Source organism: Crocodylus porosus, unplaced genomic scaffold (genome assembly GCF_001723895.1).
Source record: "Crocodylus porosus isolate Cpor-Errol unplaced genomic scaffold, CroPor_comp1, whole genome shotgun sequence".
NCBI classification, from domain to species: domain Eukaryota; kingdom Metazoa; phylum Chordata; order Crocodylia; family Crocodylidae; genus Crocodylus; species Crocodylus porosus.
In genome coordinates this window covers 106,110,307-106,121,877 of record NW_017728918.1, presented here as the reverse complement: position 1 = coordinate 106,121,877, position 11,571 = coordinate 106,110,307, and the positions used below count along the sequence as shown (strand labels likewise).

The following is an 11,571-nucleotide window of genomic DNA, read 5'->3' as shown; positions in this document are numbered from 1 at the left end:
AACTGGAATTTCTTCCATGTCATGATGATTAGATTGGTAGCAGGAGGTAAGTGACATGTGCTAGAACATCTAATGTTCTCAGCAGTATAGATGCACCCCATGAGAACATTTTCTGTACTGCTGATGCTCCCTAGAACAGTAACAGCTGTTTAGGGTTCCACCATGTTGCTACTAATAGGCATTAGTATCAGGGGACTGGACTCCAACCCAAGAGGTTTCTTCAAGATACTTGTTCCTAAAATATGTGTTCTTTTTACTATCTTCAAGCAGTGAAATGGTTATTTTTTTTAGTGCAGGGTATGGAGTGTTGTCTCATTTGACCTTGGACTGATTGTCCCAGGGTTTAATCCACATTGAAACAGGAGCAGTACAGTCATTTACACGCATAGCCCTTCCACGCTGCATTTCTGCTCCTATCCCAGTCTGTGGCTGGCAAGAGCGTACAGCCTGACTGTCCTGGCCCTAATCAACTGCATAAACCATCCAATAGGGTGTTCCAGGTAAAAACTGTTAGTACATTTTGTCCAGCATACAGCAGAGGGGCTTGACATAGGACAGTAAACATGTACATCGTGTGATCCCAAGACAAAAGGCTTTCTCCTGCAATAAATACAACACCTGTTTACAGCCTTAAAATGTCATTATGGGTTTCTGAACTAGCATCTATTGAAATAAATGAGGCAGTTCACACAAGAGCTGTGAAATCTAGCTCTCTGAGTTGTTGTCAGTAGTTATATTTGGGTCACATTTCAAGATCATCTTCACAGTTTTTACAAATGGAAACTAAGACTCTGAATAAGCCTATTTGTACTCCATCTAGTCCCCCATGAGCCATGTTTTGGGAAAGACTGCAGAGGGGACCCCTTCCTGATTCAGATCCTAGTAGGTCCAATGAGTGGAGTTGTCTTTTTGTGGGTTCAGCAGAGGCAGCTGCAAAAAGTATAATTTCATCTGACAACCTATCAGCATAGGTCTGATCTATTCATCTAACACACTTTTTCTTGAATTTATGTGTGATTTCATACAAGATGGGATATTTATATAGTGTCCATCACTATTTGTATCCTGCTGTGGGGCATATCAGAAAAAGACAGCCTAATAGAAAGGATGCATTTCTCCTCATTAGCCTCAGAAAAGAGAATATGTGTGTGTCTGTATATGTGTGTCTGTATGTGTGTACATGTGCATGCATTGTAGGGTGTGGTAAAGGGTGACTCCTTTGGTGGAGTCACACCTATTTGCCCTGTAAAGCCCTTAATACCCATTGAACATTTACAGACACTTTCAACTAACAATAGCAACCTGCTTGCTACATCTCTTTAAATAATGACTTTCCTTTTATTTAGTTAAAGTGCAGATATTTAATTCTGAAGTAAGCTAAGCAATGAGGGGAAATAATTCCCTGTACCTGTAGGGGCAAGGCACTGCTGAGGCAAGAAAATCCCTCCAGGCTATGAAAGCATGAGCTGTGCTTCTTATCGCCTTCAGTAAATGGTAGTGAATTTATGAACTCCATGATTGGGTTTGTACTGGTAATATGACTGCAGTTTGGTGGCAGTGCTTTTCCTGTAGACCCTTTCAAAGCCTAGAGGGTAAAAGGTAACGTAACTAACTGTTTCCATTGAGCAGTTGATTTAAAAGCTTTAAATAATTTAGTATTAACCCCCACCCCACCATGGGACTCTTCTTGAACAATAGCAATTGTGACATTTTAGCCAAACCCATACATTCTGAGGTATTCACAGATTTAATGCAGTGCAGCCATGTCACTTGTGTATCTGAAAGGAACACAAGGCAATTTATTTTCTCTCCACTTGGCTTCCTTCCAGAATCACGGACAATTGGAGGTGTGTCTATTTAATACTTAGAGCTGTGATGATGTCAACTCTAGCGCCCTCAAATTAGAATGAAAAAAAAACTAGAGTGCTTTGGGTTTGAATTTAATTTTCTTTTCCTATTGAGTCTCCAACTCCATTTTGAGAGAATAACAGAAAAGAATGTTTCCTTTAAAACTCTCTGCTAAGATAAAAGATGCAACCTTATATTTTGCTGCAATTAATTGGTTTTATATTACATGCCCATCAAACATCATGTTCCTTATTCTGTCATCTGGTAGAGATGACTTTGCCAACATTGTGTTGGGGCAGGAGGCAATGACTACACATCATTCTGCTGTTTTCTGTTCTGTTAGGTATGCCAGGGCTCTTTTTCAACCCAGAGAGCAGATCCTGCTCCACCTATGGATGTCTTAATGCAATCCTCTTTCACTCTGCTCGAGTCCCTGAAAACAAAAGATGGATCGGTCTTCTTCCTCCTTTGTGCTTGGTTGTGTCTTAGTCCTGAAGGTAAGATGATAGTACGTTACAAAAATAGATGGGTTTTCAGGGTCTTGTGAAGCAGAGTAGCTAATAATTCACAGTGAATTGATTGATAGTCTATTAAAAAGAAGGTGATCAGCAGCTACAGCAGAGGAATAAGCATGAGACTTGAGTTGCAACCCTGGTCCCACTGTGTGTCCTGTGTCTCTGACACTCCCAGGGGGCTGTCCTTAAGCCTCTACTCACAAGCACTAAACCAGAAATACAACAGTGAAGCTTCTCCAGGCCACCCTCTGCAGCCAGTCGCAAGACCTCAGTCTTGATATGCTCAGGAGCAGCTGTGGGGGATGTCCCTAAAGTAGCTTCATTGTCATGTTTTCAGGTTTGGCATGTGCCAGCAGGAGCAGATAATGTGAACTCAAGAGCAACCTTCTCTGTGAGTGCTGGGGACACAACCAGTGAAGTCAATGGCAAAGCTTTTGTTAGTTTTACTGGAGTCATGATTTTGTCCCAGTTTTGACTCCTGATGCAACCACTGATTTGTTTGGCAATAGTTCACCCCCCCCCCCCCCAGGCCTAAATCAGTCATTTGTGAAAGGAGGATGCTCATAAAGGGACAAACCAAGGGACACCTAGAATTGAATGCTTCTCCCTAGACTGTGCATGGCTAAAACTTAGAGCTTCCTTCTCTAAAAGCCTCTTGGAAGTACAGGAGCACCTCTTACCTGGGCAACACAGGCAAACAAGTCTGGCCCCATCCAAAGCTACTACCTTCTGCACCACAATGCCTGATCCACTGTTATTATAGCACTTTGCCATCTTTGAGCTAACTTGCTACATAATGTAAAGAATTATGCTAGACTGTATCCTCATGTTGGGCTTCACTTCCCTGAGTCAATTTTCAGTTTGGATTAACAGCTAACAGTAGTATATATACTGCCAAAGTAATTTCTTAATCATTTTTCTGTATGTGTATAGTTCTGCTTCTCTGGAAATCTTAGCCCTTTTCAGCATACATTACAGCAATACCACATGGTTCAGAAAACATCATTGTTAAATAGGAATGTCCTTTCCAGCTTGTTAATTAGTCTTAATTCTGTTGCATCCCATTGTGTGATGCTGCTTGAACAGTATTTTTTACTTTGCTATTCAGAGTGGAATACTCACAGCTTAGTTTCAAGTAATTTTTATACTCATGGACTGCAATTTGTTATGCAAAATAAATTGGTCATGTGACATATTTTCTTTCCCTGTTTCTACCCCTGAAGCTTTTTCAGCTGGAAATAGTAAAAGGGAAACAACAAATGAGCTCCCACTACCAATAATATACTCCAAAGGCTAGTTATTTTTAAGAGCAGCAATTGGCTGAAAAGTCACAAATAATGATTGATGACCCCCTAAATACATATTAGTGTAATTAATTTGCTGATAGTCACCATTTTTTTCATTATTCCACTGACTTTACCCTAGGGACTTACGGTAAGCTTTTCAAGGGTGGACATTATTAGTTTGATTCTGTCACTGAAGTCAACAGTAAAACTCCTCCCCTTTGGGGTGTTTTATTTTACATAACATAGGAGAGTTTACCTCCATAGAACAGTGGTGAAATACTTGGTTTTGAAACTGTGGGGATGACTCTCTGTGGCAGCCTTATTAAAAAGGATAAATGAATTCTCTTTACATATTATTCTTGCAGCCCAGCCTAAAGCAAAGGACTGAATAAATATTAAGACACATATTACCCTCTGACTGATGTCATGCTTGATGCAATATAAACCATAAGCTTTCACAACAAGCAAGTAAACAGCCTTCCTAACATAGTCAAGAGTCTACTGGTGCCTCTATACTCCTGCAATGCAGAGGTAAAGGAACTGAGGTATGGGTGGACATCCCTATCTTCTGTCTGTCTGGAACCTGTTTTCCCCAACACTGATCTGCTAACTCAGATCTGTTAGGCTATACTTATTCCTGGGCACACTTATTCCTCTCTTTCCTTTCTCAGCTGCTTTTGTAATAGGTCAATATGTATATTATTATGGGTGGTGGACCTTACTGTATGGGATACGTGTTCAGAGAACAGGATGAGCACCTATAAATAGGTATGAAACCTGAAAAAGTAAAAATATTTCGTGCAGTATGTAGCACAGCAAGAGTCTGTCTCATCTGTGGGCTCTGGAAAGTTAACTATACAATAAGGGTCTTTGGCCTTTGCTTTGCAGGTCATACTAGATTCTTGTAATGGCTCCTCTTGGCTTTAAAATTGATGATCTATAAAAAATATATATTTGGGTCACTAGTCACCTCTCTGCAGCCTTCTCTCTCTCTCTCGCTTTTTTGTCCTCCCATAGAAATTGTAGGTATTTCTGACATTTTTTAATGAATGAATGGAATATTTTATACACTGAATTATCCACTATGGCCTATGGCTGGAACACCTCACTTCCCTTTTGATGCTTATTAAAACTTTAGTCACCAATGAAATGTCAGTTTGATAGTGTCTGGAGTTTCTTCATTGGCTGGGATGCTGTGGTGCATCACAATGAAGTTTGCCTTCTAGGCTTGCTTGACTAGGTTTATTTTGAATCTATCCCGAATAAACATATAAGCATAAATAATGCATAAAGTGGGATATGAAGAACGGTTGAACACAAAAGTTTCATTAATGCTGACTTAGAAATAGAGGCTCTGCAAGACTATGGACAAATAATTTAACTGCTTTATAGTGGGAGGAGGTGTTGCTGGTGGGATCCCCAGCAGCTATTATGATATAACTGCTACATCTGTGTGCTCCTGGAATGATAAAAGCAAGGTAAATAATTGTAAATTTAACCCTGAATAAACCCATGTTAAGGTTGGAATAGCTCTGCTATACTTATAATATGAATATGCAGGTGTGACAGAGTATAAACAGACGTTGCCAAATGAAACAGATGAGTTGTGCCAGAATGCATCCCATCCGCACCCTTCTGTACATGAAGAAACCCCAGATTTCTCCGCTAACCCAAGGGGCACCTGGGGATTCCTTGGGCATGTATCTCTGCAAGTGGGATGTATGATACACACCTGGGGTTTCCCAAATTGGGGAACCTAGGCAGGTATTCCTAGGGCTTCAGGGACCAGATCCTACATACTCTGGAAATTCTTAGCTCTTCCCCCTGAAAGCAAACAGATGTCCACTGCAAACGTAAATTGATGCAACATATATTGCTTAGGCTTGTGGTTTTGACAAGGGGCATTGATGTCTGTTTGCTTGGGCTTTGTGCTGTCATAAAACTTTATAGTAACACAAGGCAACATTTCAAGCTGCATGCTGCAGGAATAAAAAAGCAGCAAATTACATTCTTCTAGTAATCTCAGATCCTTCTGTGTTGGTTGATCTCTTACCCATACTGTTCAACCTGGTTTCCTTGCTCCCTGCACAGCAGGGTTCAAATTGACTGTTGTCATTATTAGTGACTGCTAATCAGAAGTGATGAGATAGAAATTATAATTACAAAGGGTCACTTCCCTTGTTCTCAACAGGTGTCCAATTTAAATTTTACTGGGGTCCATTTGCAAGGCATATTTTCCAGCTGAGGCTGCCACTAGTGGGATCTACTGGCTGGATGTAAACCCTCAGCACATTTGCAAGGAAACCAGACTGCACATGCAGGCTTCTACAGAGCGCCAGGCTGTGAGAGACAAGACTAACTGTTTCACGCCCATTTCTAATTAAGAATTCTGATGAGCCACTGGGATTGCCTGAAAGGCTGCATTGGCCCCAGGACTGTTTATTGTGCCCCCTATTTTCTCCTTTCTTTCTGTTCACAGCATGCCATAAAATAAGGCAAATTTGGCCTGCTGCTTCTCTGTGCACCTTTCCTAATTACATCCATTATAACTTGCAAAATACAATGAATAAATAAATCCTCACACGGAGAAAACTTAAGTATCTATTTAACTGCAAGGTCTCCCATGAACCCAGAGGTGTGATTAAATCCATTTCTTTTTTCATTTGCTTCTTTAGATCTAAGTTAAGTGGCTGTTGCATTGATCTCACTTGTAAGCAACTGGAGCAAAATTATGCCTCTCTATAGTTATACATGTGAGAGAGAAAGAGGAGGGGAGATCTGAGTGTGCATTTGCGTGCACATACATGCAGTGAAACATGAAGTGTTGCTAAAATCGAATACACCGAGGAAGACTCATTAGTTTGCTTCTAGACTTGCCTGTGTTATGATTTTTATCTTCTGAAAGCTTTAATAAAAACAACCTGTTCTCAGTTCTGTATGTGACAGGCATGCGTTTGTTTCCAAAATTTCAGCTGTTGTTTTTCAGTCGTCTTTTTTGTATGCATCATTCTTGGAATCCTAACTCATCCCTGGGGCTCTGCCAGGGAGGACTGAGTTATGCATATCCCAATTTAACCGCTCACAAATCAGTTTGATCTGTTTTCTTTTTTTCATTGTCTGTTTAGAAACCTTTTCCAACTTCTCTGCATTACTCATTGAGTATGCAGGGCTGGCTGGTTTGGCTTCATTAGCAAACACTTTCACTAAAGAGAATATCCATTCTAATGCTAAGCTGTGTTATATTTTATTCCAGAGCATACTCAAATAATGGGCATAGATCTCTAATTGCTCCCATGATCATATTTCTCTGATGATTCTGTCTACCTTTTTGTGATAGACCTGTCCAGATAATGCAGATACAGTAAGTGTTTCATTTTTCTTTGTCTGTGACTTGAATACCATTTTCCTTTATTTTCCTAGCATAAAGTAATGTAACTAGCAGGTAGATGATGCTGCCACTAAGTTATTTATACTGATGTACTGAGGATAGGCATCTTACTTTAAGAATCTTAAGTTTTGCTTCCTTTTTCTCATTGTATCCCACTTTTCACTGCTCTACTCTTGCCAGCATGCATGGCTACTCTAGAGCTGTGAAATTGTTCACTGAACCCATAGTTTTTTTCTGGAAAGCCAAGTATTTTTCTACCTTGCCCACTTGGATTGGTAGTTACATTACACCACTGAACTTGTGTACAAATATGGATTGGTTTTGTAAAGAGCGTTAAATGTGCTTTTTTGCTCAGAGTTTTTGATGGAGTTTGCAGAATTAATGTTTAGGTCACATTCTCCTGCGTAACATTTTTTTTTCTTGCAGTATTTTTTGTATATTGCTTCATTGCAGTTCTTTGCACAGTCACTGTAACCTTGCTATTTCAATGCATCTGGTTTGAAAATGTATGTATGTATGACTAGAGAATGGATGTGAATGCATATACCAGTAGCTGCTGGACACAAACACAGATGTACCATTTGACGGTCTATATGTGTGTTATACTTATTCCATTTCACTGTTTTGTTCCTCAAAATGTTTTTGGATTTTTTTTTAAATTGCTTTTAAAATTTGAAATCTTCTGCATTTCCGCTTAAATGGTAGCTCCCCCCTTTCCTTGTTCTTGTTTTCTGGGGGTTATGCCTGGATTATAAATAGAGTTATTCTTTTAGTATCTCTATTAATCTTGTTGTCACTTCTGAATATTGTATAACTGAAGCCTTGATCATGCCTAAAATAGTCTGAAAAGTTAATTTGCCTTCATTGAAGGCAAATTATTTTCCCCCTCTTTATCTGAAGAGAGTTCTTGTTATGCCTCTACTGAAATCTTTATCCATACATTTCTTAATTCTTTTGACTATTGAAGTTTTCCCATTTTATGATCCTCTTAATCCTTAACTACTAAATGTTAATGGGACTTGAATAAAATGACCAAATAATTTTCTTTCTTACTGTGGGAATCTTAAATAGTACATAGTACTTGTAAAGTTCATAGAATCACAGCAAAGTAGGGCTTGAAGGGACCTCCAGAGGTCATCTAGTTCAACCCCCTGCCTGAGGCAGGACCAGCCCTAGCCAAACCACCGTGTATACTCCATATTCGAAACTCTGCATAAGACTACCATCAACCTATAGTACTTATGTTCTTAATTTTAAGCATCTGAGTCGATATACTGACCTTAGTGGGAAGTTCATGTTTATTAGCTGAGTCCAGAGTACTCTGCAGGATTGACCCTGAAATCCCTTACCCCTCTTCCCCATTCACTTTTTTTATGTATTTATCCCATTTAAAATATTAAATAAACATTAAATAAAATACGAATTTTCATTTCTACTGAGGAGAACTTTTACAATCTGCTCCCTACTATGCCTGATGAAGGGTGAATGTGCCTAAAAGCTTGCAAATAAATAAACTCATTTGCTTGCAAATATCTAGTTGGTTTAATAAAAGATATCACCTCATGCATGAGGTTTGATCCAATTTTGATCCAAAGGTCTCTCCATTTTTCCAGTTATTGGTGGGTAGTTAGTTCAACATCAGGAACTTCAAAAGAAGAGTACCTCTCCCCCTGACATTCTGACAAAGTAGGCTGTTGCCTATGAAATCTCACGCCTTTCTGAACCAGTTAGTCTCTGAAGTGCCATGCTGCTCTACCTTCTGCCTGCTTTTAGTTTAACTTGGCTCTGGAGGTCTGATCATTCATGGAACTCCTGTGCTCTTAGCTGCCTTTCAGCTCCCACTTGGTATCGTGCCTCTTTTATTTGTAATGTTCCCTCTCTCTGTTTTCCTTCTTTAAATCTCAGTTTTAAAATGTTCTTGTCTTTTTGATGCTCTCTGAAGAGCTTTTTGTACTACCATGAATGAAAGAAGCTATATAGAAATCAATTGTCTTGTGTGGATGTCCTGGTCTGGTTATGGGCTAGGTAATTTATATCTATTGCTGGTACTACTGCTGATGCACATATAGCACCATGAAACCAGATTAGTCATTCCTAGTAGTTTTATTTTTTGTTTGGCCTTTTAAGAACTATAGGTATAGTTATCCACATCTAGAGAGTGGAATTTGCTATGTCTTCTGATGAGTAGTGTAGTACCAGTTTCTTGCTATAAAATGCATTTGATTATTATTTCTGCATTACTCCTTTAGCTATGCCAAGAATGTAAGCATTTAATTTTTGTTTTGTTTTCCTATGCACTGTTCTAATTATTGCTCTTCTATGAATGTGTGTTTTATTTTTCAACCCAGCAGTTTCTCTGGATTGGTTTTTATTCAATCCAAATGTTCTCATTAAAAAGACTTTGTGTGAAGAGAATATAAATGAGAAGATGACTGAAAACTAAGAACTTTTTTTGTCCAGAAATTGTATTGATCAAGGAAACGGTTCAGTAAAAGACATTTCTGTATTAATGCATTACTGTTTCCAGAGTTTTCATTTTCACCTTTCCCTGCAATAACCATGTGACTTCTTGTTTCTCAAACCACAATCTGTCCAGGACTTCATATAAAATATTATGCTTATTCACATTAAAGAATGCAGATCATTTCTAATGAACATGATTTCATGGGACTAAGGGGTGGGTTTAAAGTACACATAACCGTGGTCAGATAAAGGGAACTTTCAAAGAGGCATAAGATGGAATCCCAATACTAAAATGTATTAATTGAAAAGAAATTACCCATTACTTTTGTTTAGAACATTTTTTATAAAGCTAAAAAAACTCACCTTAGTCATATACCAGTCTATCACATACCTTAATGGGCTATCAGCTTGGCCCTAAAAGGGTGACTGCATATTGGCTGTTTCTTGTCTGCCATTATTGACCTGTCCCAGAATTTGAAAGTCACTGTATTGGAATCACACTTCAGGATTGTAAGACATGGACACTTTAGCCCCTAGGAGCTCTCCTTTGTTCCTGCTTATGGAGAGAGATAAAAACCTTCTCAGACCAATCTTCTTCCAGGGGATGTTGATTACTGGCTTTCTCCATCGGGGAAGTTCATTGGAGAGTAATGCGCCAAGCTAATACACTGGCTACTCACTTCAGCAGACTAAGAAAAAAAAGTCTTAGTAATTATTTTACAGAAATAGTGGATAAATATAGGACTTTTCTTTAAAAAAAATATAATAAGACTAAGTTCTGAAACAGGGAGCTAGGAGCAGCGGGGAGAGTAAGGACACAGGCACACGTGTGTCTTGCGCACACGTGTGCCCCCTTACCTGACCCGGAGCAGAGGCTAGAGCAGCAGAGGCGAGCGGAGCAGCAGCGGGGGCAGCAGCAGCTGATCCCCCTAAGGTAAGTGGGGCAGAGGAACCGACGCAGCTGAGCCGGATCCGGAGGGAAAGCCCCCCGGATCCCTCTTAGCTGAGCTGGTAGGGAGCCGTGCGAACAGAGCGCGCAAACAGGCGCGGTCTGTAAAAGCGTGCCGGTGTTTGCGCCGGCGTTCGCGCCGGAGGGGGAGCAGGAGGGGCCGAGAGACCGACTCTTGTTAGCATGGGCCAGAGGACCCAAACTCAGCTAGGAACTCCTACGATGGTGTCGACACGGAGTGCTACCAGGGACCCTGCCTGGGGGGCGTGGCCTTCCCAGGGCTTGTCTGAGGCCTCCACCCAGACGGAGCCCGCGGGGGGGCTGGCGTCCCCCAACCCCCTGGCCTGCGGGAGCTGCCCAGCAAGGCCTGGGGGGGAAGGGACTGGGGGCAGGGACTTAGGGCCCTGGAGGCACAGGTGAGGGAGCTCCTGGAGGAGGTTAGCAGGCTGAGGGGAATCAGGGAGGCAGAGGAGGAAATTGACAGCTATTTTCATTCCCTGCAGGGTTGTACGATCAAGGAGGATGCACCTCAAGATAAGCCCTCCACTGCTAAGTGGCAGATGGTCACCTCCCGTGCCAGGGCTGCTTGAGACATGGCAGGACCAGTTCCTACAGTCCGGCTGGAGAACAGGTACGAAGCTCTGGCAGCCCTGGAGGAGAAGGACGGAGAGGACGAAACTGGGGGGGAGGCAACTCCACGCACACCACGTCCCGTGCAAGCTGAACGAGGCAAGAAGGCCAGGAGGAAGAAGCGTCGCGTGATCGTCATTGGTGACTCCATCCTGAGAGGTACGGAGGGTCCTATCTGTCACCGAGACCCCTCGGCACGCAAGGTATACTGCCTACCTGGAGCGAGGATTCAAGATGTGAAAGGGATGCTCCAGACCATAATCCAGCCCACCGATTATTACCCTGTGGTCCTAGCCCATGTGGGTACTAACGATGCGGCCAGGAGGAGCCCTGATTGCCTGGTGGAGGACTACCAAGCTCTGGGGTGCGTGCTGAAGGAGATGGGCGCACAGGTGGTTTTCTCTTCTATCCTGCCAGTGAGTGGACAAGGCAGACGGCATGAAACGTGCATCGCGGAGACCAACTGGCGGCTCCAGGAATGGTGCTTCGAGG

General features: G+C 41.5%; 1 long non-coding RNA gene across 1 annotated transcript in view; it reads left to right on the top strand.

Moving 5' to 3' along the window:
* Positions 1–6,869: 6,869 nt before the first annotated feature.
* LOC109312017 overlaps positions 6,870–11,571 on the top strand; it is a 4,987-nt gene continuing 285 nt past the window's right edge. The window contains exons 1-2 of the long non-coding RNA XR_002101687.1: positions 6,870–7,010; positions 8,651–8,723. This is a non-coding gene — a long non-coding RNA (uncharacterized LOC109312017). The remainder of the gene's footprint in view (positions 7,011–8,650; positions 8,724–11,571) is intronic.